Source organism: Triticum aestivum, chromosome 3B, assembly GCF_018294505.1.
Source record: "Triticum aestivum cultivar Chinese Spring chromosome 3B, IWGSC CS RefSeq v2.1, whole genome shotgun sequence".
NCBI lineage: Eukaryota > Viridiplantae > Streptophyta > Magnoliopsida > Poales > Poaceae > Triticum > Triticum aestivum.
Genome location: NC_057801.1, coordinates 90,711,851 through 90,728,966, shown reverse-complemented (window position 1 = coordinate 90,728,966; position 17,116 = coordinate 90,711,851).

Sequence of the window (17,116 nt, the reverse complement as noted above, 5' to 3'; positions counted from 1 at the left end):
TCTCAAGGAACGCATTAAAATTCAACGAAACAACATCACGACCCATCTATCTACAACAAACATAGACAAGCAAAATACTATCAGGTACTAAGTTCATGATAAATTTAAGTTCAATTAATCATATTACTTAAGAACTCCCACTTAGACAGACATCTCTCTAGTCATCTAAGTGATTACGTGATCCAAATCAACTAAACCATGTCCGATCATCACGTGAGATGGAGTAGTTTTCAATGGTGAACATCACTATGTTGATCATATCTACTATATGATTCACGCTCGACCTTTCGGTCTCCGTGTTTCGAGGCCATATCTGTATATGCTAGGCTCGTCAAGTTTAACCTGAGTATTCCGCGTGTGCAACTGTTTTGCACCCGTTGTATTTGAACGTAGAGCCTATCACACCTGATCATCACGTGCTGTCTCTGCACGAAGAACTTTTGCAACGGTGCATACTCAGGGAGAACACTTCTTGATAATTAGTGAGAGATCATCTTAAAATGCTAATGTCAATCAAAGCAAGATAAGATGCATAAAGGATAAACATCACATGCAATCAATATAAGTGATATGATATGGCCATCATCATCTTGTGCTTGTGATCTCCATCTCCAAAGCACCATCGTGATCACCATCGTCACCGGCGCGACACCTTGATCTCCATCGTAGCATCGTTGTCATTTACGCCATCTATTGCTTCTACGACTATCGCTACCGCTTAGTGATAAAGTAAAGCAATTACAGGGCGTTTGCATTTCATACAATAAAGCGACAACCATATGGCTCCTGCCAGTTGCCGATAACTTCGGTTACAAAACATGATCATCTCATACAATAAAATATAGCATTACGTCTTGACCATATCACATCACAACATGCCTTGCAAAAACAAGTTAGACGTCCTCTACTTTGTTGTTGCATGTTTTATGTGGCTGCTACGGACTGAGCAAGAACCGTTCTTACCTACGCATCAAAACCACAATGATAGTTTGTCAAGTTACTGCTGTTTTAACCTTCGCAAGGACCGGGCGTAGCCACACTCGGTTCAACTAAAGTTGGAGAAACAGACACCCGCTAGTCACCTGTGTGCAAAGCACGGCGGTAAAACTAGTCTCGCATAAGCGTACGCGTAATGTCGGTCCGGGCCGCTTCATCCAACTATACCGCTGAACCAAAGTATGACATGCTGGTAAGCAGTATGACTTGTATCGCCCACAACTCACTTGTGTTCTACTCGTGCATATAACATCAACGCATAAAACCTAGGCTCAGATGCCACTATTGGGAAACGTAGTAATTTCAAAAAAATTCCTACGCACACGCAAGATCATGGTGATGATATAGCAACGAGAGGGGAGAGTGTTGTCCACGTACCCTCGTAGACCGTAAGCGGAAGCATTATGACAACGCGGTTAATGTAGTCGTACGTCTTCACGATCCGACCGATCCAAGCACCGAACGTACGGCACCTCCGTGTTCTGCACACGTTCAGCTCGATGACATTCCCCGGGCTCCAATCCAGCAAAGCGTCGGGGATGAGTTCCGTCAGCACGACGGCGTGGTGATGATGATGATGTTCTTCCGGCGCAGAGCTTCGCCTAAACTCCGCGACGATATGACCGAGGTGGAATATGGTGGAGGGGGGCACCGCACATGGCTAAGGAACGATCCGTAGATCAACTTGTGTGTCCTAGGGGTGCCCCCCTCCCCCGTATATAAAGGGGGAGAGGATGAGGGGGCCGGCCAAGGGGAGAGGCGCGCCCTACGGGGGGCAATCCTACTCCAAGTAGGTTTGCCCCCCCCCCTTCCTATTAGGAGTAGGAGAGGGAATGAAGAGAGGGGAGGGAAGAAGGAAAGGGGGGCCCGGCCCCCCTCCCAATTAAGATTGGACGTGGGGGGGCGCCCCCTCCTTTGCCCCTTCTCCCTCCTTTCCACTAAGGCCCAATAAGGCCTATATACTTACCGGGGGGTTCCGGTAACCTCCCGGAGCTCCGGTATATTCCCAATCTCATCCGGAACCTTTCCGGTATCCAAATATATCCGTCCAATATATCAATCTTTATGTCTCGACCATTTTGAGACTCCTCGTCATGTCCGTGATCACATCCGGGACTCCGAACAAACTTCGGTACATCAAAACTTATAAACTCATAATAAAACTGTCATCGTAACGTTAAGCGTGCGGACCCTACGGGTTTGAGAACTATGTAGACATGACCTAGAACTATTCTTGGTCAATAACCAATAGCGGAACCTGGATGTCCATATTGGTTCCTACATATTCTACGAAGATCTTTATCGGTCAAACTGCATAACAACATACGTTGTTCCCATTGTCATCGGTATGTTACATGCCCGAGATTCGACCGTCGGTATCCAATACCTAGTTCAATCTCATTACCGGCAAGTCTCTTTACCCGTTCCGTAATACATCATTTCATAACTATCTCATTAGTTACAATGCTTGCAAGGCTTAAGTGATGTGTATTACCGAGAGGGCCCAGAGATACCTCTCCGACAATCGGAGTGACAAAACCTAATCTCGAATTATGCCAACTCAACATGTACCTTTGGAGACACCTGTAGAGCACCTTTATAATCACCCAGTTACGTTGTGACGTTTGGTAGCACACAAAGTGTTCCTCCGGTAAACGGGAGTTGCATAATCTCATAGTTACAGGAACACGTATAAGTTATGAAGAAAGCAATAGCAACATACTAAACGATCAAGTGCTAGGCTAACAGAATGGGTCATGTCAATCACATCATTCTCCTAATGATGTGATCCCGTTAATCAAATGACAACTCTTTTGTCCATGGCTAGGAAACATAACCATCTTTGATAAACGAGCTAGTCAAGTAGAGGCATACTAGTGACTATATGTTTGTCTATGTATTCACACATGTATCATTGTTTCCGGTTAATACAATTCTAGCATGAATAATAAACATTTATCATGATATGAGGAAATAAATAATAACTTTATTATTGCCTCTAGGGCATATTTCCTTCACTAACGACGCCCATCCCAGAGGGCGCGGATGCTGAGGTGCTGGAGGCGCGCCGCGTCCAGCTTCTCGAGAGCGCTGGCCGCCTGGCCAGCATGCGCCGTCTCTCGGACGCCTACCGGCGCGAGATGGATCGAGCCGTTGGTGGCACACTGGCTCCTGAGGGGCCTAGCCGCCTCGGCACGGTTCGACAGCGTGGCGCGACCGTCGCCAGTATGTTCGGGGTGGAGCGCCCCGTCTACACCACGCCTGCAGAGAACATCTGGGCCGCCCAGGCGGTGACGGATGAGCTGGACAAATGCGATGGCAATGAGCGCCGCCACATGACGGAGCGAGTCCAGCAGCTCCTAGATGCGGCCGTTGCGTAGCACGAAGCCGCCTGCCGCGCTGAAGTTCTAGCCCGATGAAACAATGAGCCGCTCCCTCGCTAAGACCATGGGGCGACATCCCGGACGCCGACTGTTGGCGCTCGCGGAGGAAAGGGCAATGAGCCGGCTGCCAGCCGCAGCCGGACGCGCCTCTCCATCGTGCGAGACGAAGACGGCTGCCCTCATGCGTCGGAGCGGCGAGGTGACCCGCCGCCTCCTCCGCCTCGTGGAGCAAGGCACCCCACTCCGCCTCCTATCACGCACCCGACACTTGGCGACCGGCTTGGCCGCCGAGAGGGAGTCGGAGAGAACGACGCCCGCCAATGGATCGATCGCCTCAACCGATCCCTGGTGCTAGAAGAAGAAGACGCGCTGGGCCCGCCCTGTTTCGGCCCCCGAATCTGAGATGAGCCCTTCCCCAAAGGGTTCACTCTCCCATGAGATACGCCCAAATACACCGGCTCCGTGAAGCCAGAGGACTGGCTGGTCGATTACTCCACGGCCGTCAGTATAGCGAACGGCAACAGGGGCGTCGCCGTGAAGTATGTCCCGCTCATGCTTCAGGGCACTGCCCGGATGTGGCTTAACAGCCTGAAGCCCCACAACATCAACAGCTGGGTGGATTTCACCGAGGCCTTCATCCGCAACTTCACTAGCACGTACAAGTGACCTCCCAAGCCCCGACAGTTGTCCTTGTGCGTCCAAGGGCCCAGCGAATCGACTCGCGACTATCTCACGCGCTGGGCCGAGCTGCGCAACTCCTGCGAGGGCATGCATGAGGTGTAGGCGATCGATTACTTCACCGCCGGGTGCCGAGAAGGCACCCTCCTCAAGCACCGGCTTCTCTGCGACGAGCCTGCGACTCTCGACGAGCTGTTGATCATCGCCGACAAGCACACCACGGCCGACTCCTCCATGAAGGCGGAGATCTTAGTCGATGCATCCGGCAAGGTGGCACCTCAGGCTCCTCGGACTCCGGCTAGTGAGACCAGTCGGAGACAGCCCCCAACGACAACAAGCGGAAGGCCACCCAGCCGGCTTCCAACAGCCGGCAGGTGGCGACAATCGAGGATCAGGAACCGGAGGGGCAGCCAGTGCCCAAGCGTCAGAAGGGCAGCAAGCCCAATTGGTTGCCCGCCTTCTCGTACGAGCAGACCCTTGATGCTCCCTGCAAGTTCCACAGTGGCGCGAAGCCGTCCAACCACACCACTCGGAAGTGTCACTGGCTCACCAGGATTGCTAAGGGAGATGGCCTCCTACCTCCTCCGCCTGCCGGCCCGCCGCCTCCTCTTCCCCAGTAGCCGGCGGCTCGGCCAGTCGGCGCCATCCAAGATGAGTATCCTGCAGAGCACGGAGCCTATGTCGTGTTCATTAGCGTGGCCGATGACAGGCGCAGCAGACGGCAACAACAACAAGAGGTGCATGCAGTGGCCTCAAGCACCCCGGAGTTCATGCACTGGGCCGAGAAGCCCATCAGTTGGAGCAGGGCCGACCATCCGGAAGTAATGCCTTCCCCCGGTTCCTACGCCTTAGTCCTGGATGCCACCCTCGCAATAGAAAGGCGGGCAGCTCGTTTCTCCAGGATCTTGATAGATGGCGGCAGCAGCATAAATATCATGTACCATGACACAATGGAGAAGTTGGGAATCAAGTAGAAGCAGCTCCTCCCAGTCGGACTGTATTCCATGGCATAGTCCCTGGCCTTTCTTGCTCACCAATCGGCAAGACCCAGATTGATGTCCTCTTCGGAGACAAGAATTATTTCCGCCGTGAGCCAGTTTGGTTTGAGGTGGTGGACCTAGAAAGCCCTTACCATGCACTGCTTGGCCGACCTACCCTGGCCAAGTTCATGGCAGTCCCCCACTATGCCTACCTCAAGATGAAGATGCCAAGTACCAAGGGAATCCTAACCGTAGTCGGAGACTACAAGAAGTCGGCCACCTGCACCGCGGACAGTAGCCGGCTGGTGATTGCAGCTGAGAAGCGGCTCCTAGACCGGGTGGTGGCGATGGCAGGCAAGAAGCCGGAAATGTCACCCACCCCCAGGGAGTCGGAGGTGGAGGGCTCGTTCAAGCCGGCAAAAGAAACAAAGAAGATACCCTTGGACCCAGAGCACCCGGAGAGGCACGCTGTCATAGGTGCGAACCTAGACAGCAAATAGGAAGGCGAGCTCGTCAATTTCCTCTGTGAGAATTGGGACATCTTCGCATGGTCTCCCAATGACATGCCGGGTGTTCCGATGGATTACGCCGAGCACAAACTACATGCCCGACCTGACGTCAAGCCGGTCAGGCAGCCCATGCGCCGCCTGTCAGAAGAGAAGAGAAGAGTTGTCGGAGAAGAGATAGCCCAGCTTCTGGCAGCCGGATTCATCATGGAAGTGTTCTTTCCAGAATGGCTTGCCAACCCAGTCCTAGTGTTGAAGAAGAACAAGCAGTGCCGCATGTGTATTGACTATACTAGCCTCAACAAAGCCTGCCCCAAAGATCCCTTTGCCTTGTTGAGGATTGATCAAGTGATAGACTCCATAGCCAGATGCGAGCTGTTGAGTTTCTTGTATGCATAATCAGGCTACCATCAGATAAAGCTGAACCCGGCCGATAGGCTGAAGACTGCCTTCATCACACCATTTGGAGCTTTCTATTACCTGACCATGACGTTCGGCTTGCGAAATGCAGGCGTCACCTTTCAACATTGCATGCAGAAGTGTCTCCTCAAGCAGCTCGGTAGAAATGCCCATGTCTATGTGGATGATGTGGTGGTGAAGACGGAGAAGCATGGCACGTTGCTAGAAGACCTCAAGGAAACCTTTGAGAACCTGCGCCGATTCCAGATCAAGGTCAACCTGGAGAAATGCGTCTTTGGAGTACCAGCTGGCCAGCTTCTCGGCTTCCTGGTCTCAGAGCGCGGCATAGAGTGCAACCCTGTGAAGATCAAGGCCATTGAGAAGATGGAAGTGCCCACCCGACTACTGGACGTGCAGAAATTCACCGGCTGCTTGGCATCAGTTAGTCGTTTCATCAGCCGGCTGGGCGAGAAGGCTCTTCCCCTGTATCAGCTCATGAAGAAGACCACTTTTTTCGAGTGGAAAGACAAGGCGGATGAAGCATTTCTCCAGCTCAAGAAGATGTTGGCGACCCCACCTATCCTGGCAGCTCCGACTGAGAAGGAGCCCATGCTCCTCTACATCGCAGTCACCAGTCGGGTTGTCAGCATAGTCATGGTGGTAGAGCGCAAGGAGGAGGATAGAGCATTGCTGGTCCAGAGACCGGTGTATTACTTGAGCGAAGTATTGTCCGCCTCCAAGCAAAACTACCCACATTACCAGAAGATGTTCTACGGCATGCACTTTGCCGCCAAGAAGCTGAAGCCTTACTTTCAAGAGCACCCAATAACCATCGTCTACACGGCTCCACTTGCCGAAATCATTGGAAGCCGAGATGCCTCTAGCCGAGTGGCCAAGTGGGCTATTGATTTGGCCCCCTACACCATCTACTACCAGCCTCGCACCGCCAACAAGTCACAAGTGCTGGCCGATTTCCTTGTTGACTGGGCCGAGACCCAGTATTTGCTGCCTGCACCAGACTCCACCCATTGGCGGATGCATTTTGATGGTTCAAAAATGCGCACCGGTCTAGGAGCCGGCGTCGTCCTCACCTCTCCCAAAGGCGACAAACTCAGATACGTGTTGCAAGTCCACTTCGCCGCCTCCAACAACGTAGCTGAGTACAAGGCACTTGTACACGGGCTCCGGCTTGCCAAGGAACTCGGCATCCGCTGGATCCTGTGCTATGGTGACTCCGACTTGGTGGTCCAGCAGTCGTCAGGCGACTGGGACGCCAAGGATGCAAACATGGCAAGCTACCGCTTCCTCGTGCAGCAACTCAGTGGATACTTCGACGGGTGCGAGTTCCTCCACGTGCCAAGAAACGACAACGAGCAAGCAGATGCCTTGGCACGGATCGGCTCCACCCGACAAGCGATACTAGCCGGCGTCGCTCTGTGCCGCCTTCTCAAGCCGTCCCCAGAATCAGATTCCATCTTCGTGTTGGCCCCTCTTGAAGCAGTCGGATTCGACTTGAGAGTCCCGGAAGCCGGCACGGGGACTTCGGCGGGCGACCCGGGGACTGCTGCAGCTGCACCCGGCTCGGGGACTCCAGAGCCCGGCCCGGGGACTTCAGCAGTCGGCCTGGGAACTTTTTCGGCACAGCAGGCAGAAGCAGCTGCCAACCCGCCGCCTCCCAGCCCAACCGCCCTCATACAAGTTGCAGTAGTGGCAGTCGAAGAAATAGCAACGCCATCTTGGGCCCAACCAATCCTCAAGTTCCTGGTGAACAAGGAGCTGCCGACTGATGAGATCTCGGCCCGACAAGTGCAAAGGTGAGCAGCGGCTTACACCATAGTCAACAGAGAGCTGGTGCGACAAAGTGTCACCGGGGTTTATCAGCGCTACATGGAGTTGGACCAAGGGCAAGCAATACTCAGGGATATCCACCAAGGTGAATGTGGCCACCACGCGGCTTCAAGATCACTTGTGGCCAAGGCTTTCCGCCATGGATTCTTTTGGCCAACTACTCTGGAAGAGGCCAAAAAACTAGTTCAGAAGTGTCAAGGCTGCCAGAAGTTCCGCTCCAAGCCACATTTGCCAGCTTCTGCACTAAAGACCATTCCCATAGCTTGGCCCTTTCCTGTTTGGGGACTGGATATGGTAGGGCCATTCAAGACGGCCCGTGGTGGCATGACTCATTTGCTTGTCACAGTGGACAAGTTCACCAAGTGGATAGAGGCAAAACCAATCAAGAAGCTGAATGGGCCGACTGCCGTGACATTCATCGCTGACATCACCACACGGTACGACATACCACATAGCATCATCACCGACAACGGCACCAACTTCGCCAAAGGAGCCTTGGCTCGTTTCTGCGCAACGCAGGGCATCCATCTGGACTTAGCGTCTGTTGCCCACCCGCAGTCAAACGGCCAAGTTGAGCGTGCAAATGGCCTCATTCTGTCCGGCCTCAAGCCCCGACTGGTCGAGCCTCTGGAGCGTTCGGCGGGCTGCTGGCTCGACGAGCTGCCGGCCGTCCTCTGGAGCTTGCACACGACTCCGAACAAGTCAACCGGCTTCACGCCATTCTTCCTCGTCTACGGTACCGAAGTCGTCATCCCGACAGACATCGAGTTTGACTCCCCAAGAGTCACCATGTACACCGAGGCGGATGCCAAGGAGGCACGAGAAGACGGTGTCGACTTGCTGGAGGAGGGCAGGCTGTTGGCACTCAGCCGGTCCGCCATCTACCAGTAGAGTCTGCGCCGATACTACAACCGCAAGGTGAAGCCAAGATCCTTCCAGGAGGGTGACCTTGTGCTCCGACTGATCCAGCGAACAGCCAGCCAGCACAAGCTCTCGGCACCCTGGGAAGGCCCTTTCATCATCAGCAAGGTGCTGGGCAACGATTCCTACTACCTGATCGATGCCCAGAAGCCCAGAGCACGCAACAGAGATGATTCAGGCAAAGAAACGGAGAGGCCATGAAACGCAAACCTCCTCCGAAGGTTTTACAGTTGAGAGTAGTATGTATCACGCTACCTTTTGTACTATGTACAAAGACTCTGGGTCCCCCGAGAAGAGCTCGGGGACTACCCTCTTTTATCTATATGATAAGTCTTATGCCTATGAGTATGCATAGTTTTATTTCCGCCTGGCACCGGGTCCGACCAGTCAGCCCGGAGGCTCGCCGCCCTCTGCTATAGGCCGCCTCCTGCAGCCGCACAAGTAGTGTGTCGGCACCAAAAACTTCCTTTGTCAGAAGCCACAGCTCGCAGAGAGACTGCATGGCGGGCAGGGGTTGGAAAACGGTGCCCACACGAAAAACGACTAAGGACAAAACGCATATAGTTGAGGCCGGCACCGCACCTGTTCGTCCGGCTGCCGACCAGCCGGTCGGCCGGCTTCTACTTTTATTGCCAGAACTCCGAATGGCTAAGTACTAGCCCTCCCACAAAATGGCTAAGTACTCAACCCAGCAGCAGTCCACAGAGCGGCTGCTTGGCTGGTAAGAGGATAGCTAAGGGAGGGCGGCAAAGGAAAAAACCAAGGAGCAAAGGAAAGGAAAGATAGAAGTCGGCAAAGCAAAGCATAAATGATGATAAAATATTTACATAGATAGAGGCCTACCGGTCGGCGTTAAACAAAGTTTGACATACACCCCACGGGTGGAATTGTGAAATTTAATCAAGATTGTCCAGACTCTAGCAAGCAGGGAAAAAGAAAAAATCCTAAGGAGCGGCAGAAGACTCCGGCTGGGTAGTGCCGGTTGGTGCAGCAGAGGACTCCGGCTAGGTGGTGCCGGTTGGCACGACAAAGGGCTCCGGCTGAATGCTGGAGTCGACCGTGCCGCCTGATCCGGCAGGCGGCTCCATCTGGGCGGTAGTGTCGGCAGCGGCAGTCGGGACAACGGAGGGCTGGACGACAGAGTCGGTGGCGCCCATCGGAGGAATGGGCAGCTGGTCGATCCCTGCCTGGCCGTCTCCAGTAGCAGTCAGCGCTTTGGAGCGCGGATCGTTGCTTGAGGCCCGGTTAGGTTGGGGCCGACCATCCGCCCCGACCTCTGGCAGGTCGACGTCGCTCTCTTCCTCCTCCTCCTCCTCCTCCCCTTCCTCCCCTTCATCGCTAGAGTCGATGACTTCAGCTGAATCCTCGCTGTCCGCCGAGTTTAGCCCGAGCCATTCCTGCGGCGCTTCGGCGCCTTCCTCGACCACCTCCGAGACGAAGACACTGGTGTTGGTGAAGTCGGCGATCGCCGCCGCGGCGGCACCCTGTTGATAAGCTTGGCTTCCACCGCCGCTAGCTCCTCTTGTTCCTCCAGCCGGAACGTGGTTAACTGGGCTAGATCTAGCCCAAGGTACCATGCCTTGACGAATTCCAAGGCCCGGCGCGCTCCTGCCCGGGCTGCAGAGCCTTTCCAGGCTTCCAGGCGGCCAGCTGCCACCTCCAGCCAGTCGGCTGTCTGACTTGGGGTGCGCGGAGCCGGCAAGCCTGGCCAGAGGGCGGAGACCGCCTGGGCCCCGATGCGCTAAAGACGACACAGTATTTGATGGGCAGGCCAGAGACAGGCCTGGATGCTGAGGATTTGCTCGCTGAGGGTCCGGGGGGTGTCAGCGGCGATCTGCGCGCCCTCTGCCCTCTGCTCCTCACGCTGGGCCTCGATGATTTGGATCGCAGCAACGGAGTGGCCCGGGAAGAAGTCTGTTTGGGCAGAAGAAAAGAAAAGGCCAAAGTCATAAACGAGGAATCGACCTAGATAAGGGTCGGTGGCTCAATGCAAGAAACAAAGAAAACCAAGATCACTATCGACCAAGTCTTCGATGCTGCTGAAGCAGGCGGTTATCTGGGCTTCCTTGTCAGCCCAGGCGGAGCGCTTGACCTCAAACTCGGCAAGGAGGTCGGCCTCTTTCGTCTTCGCCTCCTGCTGGGCCGCCTTGAGGGCCTCCACCTGCTCGGCAAGCTGAGTGACCAGCCGGTCTCGCTCTTCGACTAGCTTGCCGCACTCCACCTCCTTGCCACACAGGGCGGTGTTGGCTTCGCCCAGCTACTGCTGCAAGGTGGCGTTGGCCTCTGAAAGGAGGAAAGAAGGAAGAGTGTCAGTCAAATAACAAGGAGGGATGCAGTTGCGGGCGAGATCCGGCCCGACTACTCAGCAGTCGGCCCGAATCTCGGGGACTACAGCCCATGGGTGCACCAGCGCGCCCCCGCGAAAGAAGGAAACAAAAGCTTACTCCGGCTCTCGGACAGATGGCTGGTCTGCGTCTCCAGGTCCTGGACCCTGGAGTTGTAGGTGACCGCGCGAACGTTGTGGTAGTCCTGCAGAGGGGAATATCAGACAAGATTAGCATTTAGCTCCGACAAGATAAAGTTTCGGACCGCCTGCTCAGCAGCCGGCCCAAAACTTGGGGACTACACCCAGTGGGTGCGCTGGCGCGCCCCCACGAAGGATGAAAAAAGATCAAAATAAAAGAGAAGCAGGAAGCTTACGCGGATGGCTGCCTGCGAATCCAGAAATGCCTCGTTGCAGCGCTTGAGGGCTCCGGCCCGGAGTTTGGCCTAGACGTTGAGGGCTGCCTGGTTCAGGGAGCCCGTCCCACCCCCGCGTACCCAGCTGGTTGGCGTGGCACTGGTCGCCTCGGTGTCGGGGACCGACGAGCTCGCAGCTCCGGTATCCTACGGCCGCGGTGCTAAGGCCGCCTTCTCCAGATGGAAGCGCACAGGGGTGCGGACCTGAGGAGTTAGGTCCATCACCACCACATCCCTGGCGGGTGGCACTGGCGGCTCGGCCGGCTGCTCGACCCGCGTTCCGCTTGTCGGTGGTGGCGACGGCATGACAACATCCGGCATGGCCACGTCGCCGCCTCCCCTCTCCATGACCGGGTGCTCATCGCCGGCTCCCCCGGTCGTCTCCTCAAACTCCGACGGAGGCGGCACGGAGTTCAGAGGCGTCACAAATAGCGGCTCCTGGCAGCATGCAGCCTCCACGAGCCGCTCCCTCTCCGTGGCTTCGGCCTCTGCCTGCGCCAGCCTCCTCGTCACGGACGCTGCGGCCTTGTCCGCCTCCACCTTCGCCAGGCGGTCGGCCTCTTCGTCACGTGCCTCTCGCGCGTTCCGCTCCCTTGCCTCCCAGAGGTCGGCGGCTGGGTCTATCCGCCGACTGGTGGAGGAGGTCGTCACCGACCTGATAAACAAGGCAGTGCCCGACTTCTCGAGGGTGAGCGGGGCCCTGAGATGTGAAAACACGACAAAAAAGCTTTTTTAGGCCGGATAGGCGAAGAAGTGAAGGCAAGAGAAAGATACTTACGCTGATACCATAACCGGCACCTTCGGATGCCTCTGGTACTTGGCCGCCTTGGCTGCGGCTTCCTGCCGCCTAGTCGCCGCGGCCGGGTTCTTGGGCTTCTTCAGCGCGCTGCCAAACAGGGCAGCGCCTTGCTTCCGCTTGCGCTTGCCGCCATGGGCGGGAAGTCCAGTAGAGGGGCCAGCGCCGGTGTTAGCTGTGCTCCAGGCGGCGCGCAGCTCATCTTCATTGTCATCATGGTCGGGCCAGGTCTCCACGCTGCCGCCCTCCTCGGAGCCGCCTTCTCCACCGCTGCCGCCTCTTGCATCGTCCGCTAGGGCGGCCGCCCCCAAGTCGGGGTCGTCCATGTCACTCACTGCCCTGTCCGGCTGGTAGTCACCACCTGGCCCCATGATGGCGGCCGTCGCCACGGACATATAAATCTGCACTCCAGGAAGGAGTCGCGTCACGATGAGAGCAAGACCGAAAATCAGATTTAAAGGAAGAAATCGAGGGACTTACGACAGGCAGCGGGTTGTCGCGAGAGTACGGCCGCTTCCCGTACCGCCAGTCTCCCTCCGACACCTTGAGGTCGGAGATCTCGTTCACCATCCAAGCGACCTCGGCAGTCGGCATCTCTTTCATGCACAGCCGGCACGGGTCGCGCTGCCCGCCCATCCGGAACATCGGATGAGGGCGGCCCTAGAGCGGGAGGACTCGGCGCTCGATGAAGGCGATGAGGATGTCGGAGGCCACGAGGCCCTCCGACTCCTGGAGCACCTGGAGTCGGCCGATGGCGGCCGCCGCATCCGCCGACACCGGCTTCGGCTTGTACCCCCAGTTGGGCCGGAACCCGGTAGGAGGGCCGGCCTCGTAGGCCGGCATGTTGAGGAAGTCGACAGCCGGATCTACGTTCTCGATGTAGAAATAAGAATGCTGTCACATCTTCACCGATTGCGCCAGCTTGATGACGGGGAAGGCGTTCTTTTTTGCCGGCCGGCGCACGGCGACAAACCACCGCACTCGGCCGCCGTGTCCTTGGCGAAGGTGCCTAACTTCCCGTAGAAGAATGCCCCCACAGCTCGAGTGTGGGGAGGATGCCGATGTAGCCCTCGCACGCCGTGACCAGGGCGGAGAAAATGTTCACGGTGTTGGGCGTCAAGTGATGCGGTTGGAGATGGTTGAAGTCGAGGAACGAGCAGAGGAAGTCGCTCGCCGGCAGGCCGAAGCCGCGGTGAAAGTGCGAGCGGAAGATGACCCACTCGTTCCCTCACGGCGCTGGTGATATCTCCTCCTCCGGCGGCACCCGCGCCTTGACGAATGCCGCGCTGGGCATCCGGCGCGTGTCCCGGAGGAAGGTGATGAGGTCTTCGATGACCGTAGAGCCATCTCAGTCGTCGCCCTTCTCGTGCGCCATGGCTTCGGGCGGGGCTGCGGGAGGGGCAGGAGCACAGCGGCGGCGGCGGCACCACGGCTAGCAAGAGGCAGCAACAACAACAGTGGTGGGGAGAGCGAGAGGAGGAAGAAAGTGTGGGAGGGGGCGCGCGTGCCCCGCCGTACCCCTCCCTCCCCCTACTTATAGCCCTCGAGCTACGAAGCCGAGGGGACGGGACGTGGGTCGTGGGATTAACTGCTCCCACGACCCCATGTTCGCCGTGTTAACTTACTGCGCCGTGAATGCCCGCGGGAATCACAACCGCCCGCCTCGACACAGCGGATACGCCCGTGTGCCGAGGCCTGGTAGTGGCGGGCCTGGCCCCCTGTCACGTCCCATCAGGAGCGTGGGGTGGTAGGCTGGCCGGGCTGGCGAACGTCGTGTGGCGTTCCCACGACAGGCGGCGACCTGGGAAGCTTAGCAGGCACGCCACCTGTTCTCTCGCCTTGAAGTTCAAAATTGGCCAATGATCCCGCCTTGTCGAAGCCGACCTCAGCAGCCGGTGCGCCGCGAGGCGGATCGAGAAGCCGGCACGCCGCGAGGTGGATCGAGAAGTCGGCGTGCCGCGGGGCGGATCGAGAAGCTGGAGCGCCCCGAGGCGGATCAAAGCACTCTCCTGGAGCTCGGTGAGGGGGGAAGCCGCTGAGACTTCGCGGCCCCACGACCACAACGCCTCACCGGCTTTGGGGACTACTATTGGAGTAATGGGCCACGGGTAGCCTCACCCGAGTCCCTTGGCACATCAAAACTTTGGGCCGGCTTCGTCCTGCAAAGACCCCAGCTAGAAGTCTCGCCCACCGGGGGCCGGCTGTCTCAGAGGCCGACCACCGGAGGACAGCCAAGCACCAGAAGACGGCACTGGGAGCGGCCAGCTCCAGTAGACCCGCTCCCAGAAAGGGCGGCCACCCGACGCCCTCAGAGTCTGGGCCCCCATCAAGAGTACAAGATGGAGCGTGGCTACAGTGGAGCACGCCGCCCCCGAATCCCAGACGAGCATGGCTACAGTGCCCCGTACAGGCAGAGATCTCCGCACGGCGTGGCACTATGCCATGTCCCCCCTGACATCGGTCCGAGCAGGCGGAGCCCTTTTCCCCATGACGACCTATCGGTACGGCCTGCCGGCGGCAGGCCCTATCGGGTAGTGACGCCGTAGAAGACGGCAGATGCCCAACCAGTCGGACTTGGGTAGGGCCAACCCCCAGCAGGCGGCCGTCCCTTGCCCCGAGGCAAGCATGCCATTAACCTGATGAGACCAGGTGTGGCTACAGTGATCTCCCGCCAGGCGGCGGGACTGTATCCACGCTGAGATGACCAAGCCCTCGTCACTGGCGACACGGCTACAGTGAGCAGCCACCAACTAGTCGGCGGGGCCCACCAGGCGGCGGGCCCCAGTAGTCGGCGGAGAAGCCGGAGGCCGGAGACACTGACAGCCGGGCCCAGCAACCGGCCAGATTACCATTGTACCCCTGGGGGGTATGCCTATATAAACCCCCCAGGGCACCCATGCAAAGGGTTCCCACTCTGATAGAACTAGCCAGTTACCTAGGGCAGGGAAGAGCTAGCCTTGCCTTCTCCTACCTCTAGACACAGCTCAAGGAGCACCTTGTATCACTAGTGCCTTAGTGATCATGCGGAGACCCCGCAGAGCAGGAGTAGGGGTATTATCTCCACGGAGAGCCCCCAACCTGGGTAAAGTTTGCCGGCATACATGTCTACGCCTCATCCCGCTTCCAGGCACCGGCGACGTTCTACTCGGTCCCACCATGATAAGCCATCCGTTGGCATATGTTGCACCCAACCCTCGACAGGTCTCCAGTGTTCCGAGGCCATGTATGTACATGCTAGGCTCGTCAAGTTTAACCCAAGTATTCTGCATGTGCAAAACTGGCTTGCACCCGTTGTATGTGAACATAGAGCCTATCACACCTGATCATCACGTGGTGTCTCAGCACGAAGAACTGTCGCAACGGTGCATACTCGGGGAGAACACTTATACCTTGAAATTTAGTTAAGGGATCATCTTATAATGCTACCGCCGTACTAAGCAAAATAAGATGCAGAAAAATAAACATCACATGCAATCCAAATATGTGACATGATATGGCCATCATCATCTTGTGCTTTTGATCTCCATCTCGAAAGCAACATCATGATCTCCATCGTCACTGGCTTGACACCTTGATCTCCATCGTAGTGCCGTGGTCATCTCGCCAACTATTGCTTCTACAACTATCTATACCGCTTAGTGATAAAGTAAAGCAATTACATGGCGTTTGTATTTCATACAATAAAGCGACAACCATAAAGCTCCTGCCAGTTGTCGGTAACTTTTACAAAACATGATCATCTCATACAACAATGTATATCACATCATGTCTTGACCATATCACATCACAACATGCCTTGTAAAAACAAGTTAGACGTCGTCACATCCCAGCTAGTCCATGCATTAGAGTGTTGCATCATGTCTACTTTCCATCAGAAACTTGAATTGGGGAAGCCAGAACCCCCAGAACTCCTCTGAATTCAACTAAGGCTTACTAAAAATATTTTCAATGAACCTGAAAGCCCTTCTAAAAAGTTCACCCTCTTTGTCTTGGGTTAGAACCTCTGGCAAAATTGGTGCACATTTTTCTAGGTCAACAGAAGGTCATTGAATTAAATCATATGTAAATTGCATTTGGGCATTTAAATGCTAGTAAATATTTTGAATGCCCAAATAATTCTGAAAATAAGTGTGGGCTGTTGGAAATAATCAAAACAGAGCCCCTGATTATTTTCAGGATTTTTAAAGATGCCTAGGTATTTTTAATAAAGCCACACAGTTACAGAAAAATAGAAAATAGAAAATAAAAGAGAAGGAGGGAACTTACCTGGCCGCAACCCACCTGGCAGCCCACCTGGCAGGCCCAACACTGTTCTGGCCCATGCCAGCCAGGTGCTTCGTCCTCGCCAGGCAGGCACAGAGGTGACACCGACGAGCGCGAGCTCTCCACGGCGCCACCTGCTTGCCGCCCCGCGCCCGTGGACACCTGGGCAGGCTCCACGTTGCCGCCCCGACCCCGCAGACACCTCACACGCCCCCTGCCTCTCTCCCTGGCCCTCTCCCGCCATGACCGACGCTGCCGCGCCGCGCCACCGTGAAACCCGCGGCCGCCGTCGTCCCCGCGCCGCGCTGACTTGTCCAAGAACTCCGCCGTCGTCCTCAACGTCGAGCTAGCCGAGCCCCGAGTGCTCGCACGCTCTCCCTCGTCTCCATCGAGCTCGTCTTCACAAACACCGCCGTAGATCCCCCTCGCGTATCCACCGCACCAGTTCGTCCCCGACCGCGTCGTCTGCACCGCCGTGTTCGCCGTGAGCTGCTACACCTCTCCATCCCTCTCTTTCTCGCTCTCGAGCCCTGCATCGACCACACCGAGCTCGGCCGCACTCACCGCCGCCATCACACGTAGCCGCCGTGGCCACGGCCACGTTGG